Source organism: Bison bison, unplaced genomic scaffold (genome assembly GCF_000754665.1).
Source record: "Bison bison bison isolate TAMUID 2011002044 unplaced genomic scaffold, Bison_UMD1.0 scf7180017864185, whole genome shotgun sequence".
Lineage (NCBI taxonomy): Eukaryota > Metazoa > Chordata > Mammalia > Artiodactyla > Bovidae > Bison > Bison bison.
In genome coordinates, this window is record NW_011494757.1 from 622,321 (window position 1) to 625,987 (window position 3,667).

Below are 3,667 nucleotides of genomic sequence, written 5' to 3' on the forward strand. Positions count from 1 at the left end.
ATGAAAGTATAATAACACATTTATAGGAGATTTGGAAAATACAGAACAAGGTTACATATTGCTCCACTATGTATCGAAATCATACAGAATCTGTTCTCATCGCTGTGGAATTATGTTAGGAATCACTGTCAGAAGCTATTTGAGAATAACCCACATATTTTCAGGTACAATGTGACATTTACCAAGACAGACCTTTGACTCAGTCATTGAAAGCCTCAATAAAGTTAGAAGACTAAAAATAACTCAGGATGATTGCAGAGAAGAAAGAATTTAAGTTTAAAATTAATACCAAAATTAGTGAAAGAAAGTGAAATTGTTAGTCGCTCAGTTGTGTCTGACTCTTTGTGACCCCATGGACTGTAATCCTCCAGGCTTCTTTGTCCATGGGATTCTCCAGACAAGAATACATGCCTGGAGAGTGGATTGCCATTCCTTTCTTCAGGGGATCTTCTGATCAAAATCAGTAATTAATATCAAAGATACTTTAAAAATTCCATGTATTTGAAAATTAAATGTCCACTTTATTTTTTTAAATTTTATTTTATTTTTAAACTTTACAATATTGTATTAGTTTTGCCAAATATCGAAATGAATCACTTTAAATGATGGTTGTATCTAAAAAAGCCATAACAAGGAAAGTTAGAGAATATTTGTAACAGAATAAAAATGAAAAGAATTTACCAGAATTTGTTGCATGCAGCTGAAGCTGGTCAGTGCAACTAAATTATGTAAGTTTCTTATTTCTATGACCTCTGTTTCTTTTCCTTCCTTACAGGAACAGTTCTTCTCTTGTTGGAGTACGTAACTTTTTTTTAATCCTTTGGTTTTAAGTGAAAGAATTAACCCTTAATTCTAGTGCATAAGGCAGCCTTACTAATCCTGGTACTCTGGCTTCCTGAGGATTGCTCTCCTCTTACAGAGCTGAACTTAGTGCCTACAGAGCATCATTTGCCTTTCTAATAAAGTTCTTTTTAAGGTGAGTTTGTTCTCCTGTGTGCATGTTTATGAGCAATTTGGGGAGAAAGGAACTTCCCAGACTTTTAACTTCAGAATGGAAGCAATTTTTAAAAATTTCTATAAATCTGAATAGTTTGTTCTTTTCTTTGAAGAAACCTCAGGTCCTGACTTGCAAGGCATTGCAGAGTTCTAGGCAACTGCATCTCGTGGAGTGTACAGGCTTGCTCATCACCTAGTGCTCTGGGTGGCAGTGAGTAACTGTTCTACTGTAATAATGGTTCTCTAATTAATCCCTCTGTCAATTCCTTCCAATAATGCATGTAAAATAAGGTAAAATCAGAGGTCTCTTTGTAACTGTCTCAGAATAGTTTTCTTGTTGTTTAGTTGGTAAGTTGTGTCCAGCTATTTTGCAACCCCATGGACTGGAGCCTGCCAGGCTCCTCTGTCCATGGAATGTTCCAGGCAAGAATACTGGAGTGCGTTGCCACTTCCTTCTCCAGGGGATGTTCCTGACCCATGGACTGAACGCATGTCTCATGCATCTCCTGTATTGGCAGGTGAATTCTTTATCACTTGTGCCACCAGAGAAGCCCATCACAGAACTGTAGACTGTTTTATTATAGATATCGTAATATGGATATTTAATATCCTAATCTGTTCCCTACTCTTCGCTGTTCTCTAGCTTTTTCCCTCTTTGCATCACTTTCATTTTTCTACGTGATAATAACTTTAGGTCACTTTGAGAATTTAGATTTCTCTATCTCACTCGTATAAAGTGCTAGTATCTTGGGAAAAAATTATATTCTATGGCGCAGTTTCTGATAATTTTAAACTAAAATTTGGAATTAGAATCTTGTTTAATCATTTGGTCAAATATCTTCATTTTTCAAGCAATGGATTAAGGGACAGCAGTTTCAAAAATCTTACACATATCACATGCTTTTAGGAGTTCTCTCAAACCTACTGTGGATTCTGAGTCAGTTGACAAAAGTAATAGTTCAGTTCAGTCGCTCAGTCGTGTCTGACTCTTTGCGACCCCATGAACCGCAGCATGCCAGGCCTCCCTGTCCAACACCAACTCCCGGAGTTCACTCGGACTCTCGTCCATCGAGTCAGTGATGCCATCCAGCCATCTCATCCTCTGTCGTCCCCTTCTCTTCCTACCCCCAATCCCTCCCAGCATCAGAGTCTTTTCCAATGAGTCAACTCTTCTCATGAGGTGGCCAAAGTACTGGAGTTTCAGCTTCAGCATCATTCCCTCCAAAGAAATCCCAGGGCTGATCTCCTTCAGAATGGACTGGTTGGATCTCCTTGCAGTCCAAGGGACTCTCAAGAGTCCTCTCCAACACCATAATTCAAAAGCATCAATTCTTTGGCGCTCAGCTTTCTTCACAGTCCAACTCTCACATCCATACATGACCACTGGAAAAACCATAGCCTTGATTAGACGGACCTTTGTTGACAAAGTAATATCTCTGCTTTTGAATATGCTATCTAGGTTGGTCATAACTTTCCTTCCAAGGAGTAAGCATCTTTTAATTTCATGGCTGCAATCACCATCTGCAGTGATTTTGGAGCCCAAAAATATAAAGTCTGACACTGTTTCCATTGTTTCCCCATCTATGTCCCATGAAGTGATGGGACCAGATGCCATGATCTTCATTTTCTGAATGTTGAGCTTTAGGCCAACTTTTTCACTCTCCACTTTCACTTTCATCAAGAGGCTTTTTAGTTCGTCTTCACTTTCTGCCATAGGGGTGGTGTCATCTGCATATCTGAGGTTATTGATATTTCTCCCAGCAATCTTGATTCCAGCTTGAGCATCGTTCAGCCCAGTGTTTCTCATGATGTACTCTGCATATAAGTTAAATAAGCAGGATGACAATATACAGCCTTGACGTACTCCTTTTCCTATTTGGAACCAGTCTGTTGTTCCATGTCCAGTTCTAACTGTTGCTTCCTGACCTGCATAGAGGTTTCTCAAGAGGCAGGTCAGGTGGTCTGGTATTCTCATCTGTTTAGGAATTTTACACAGTTTATTGTGATCCACACAGTCAAAGACTTTGGCATACTCAATAAAGCAGAAATAGAACTGGAACTCTCTTGCTTTTTCGAGGATCCATTGGATGTTGGCAATTTGATCTCTGGTCCCTCTGCCTTTTCTAAAACCAGCTTGAACATCTGGAAGTTCACAGCTCACATATTGCTGAAGCCTGGCTTGGAGAATTTTGAGCATGACTTTACTAGCGTGTGAGATGAGTGCAATTGTGCAGATGACACCACCCTTATGGCAGAAAGTGAAGAGGAACTAAAAAGCCTCTTGATGAAAGTGAAAGTGGAGAGTGAAAAATTTGTCTTAAAGCTCAACATTCAGAAAATGAAGATCATGGCATCTCGTCCCATCACTTCATGGGAAATAGATGGGGAAACAGTGGAAACAGTGTCAGACTTTATTTTTCTGGGCTCCAAAATCACTGCAGATGGTGACTGCAGCCATGAAATTAAAAGACGCCTACTCCTTGGAAGAAAAGTTATGACCAACCTAGATAGCATATTCAAAAGCAGAGGTATTACTTTGCCAACTAAGGTCCATCTAGTCAAGGCTATGGTTTTTCCAGTGGTATGTATGGATGTGAGAGTTGGACTGTGAAGAAAGCTGAGCGCCGAAGAATTGATGCTTTTGAACTGTGGTGTTGGAGAAGACTCTTGA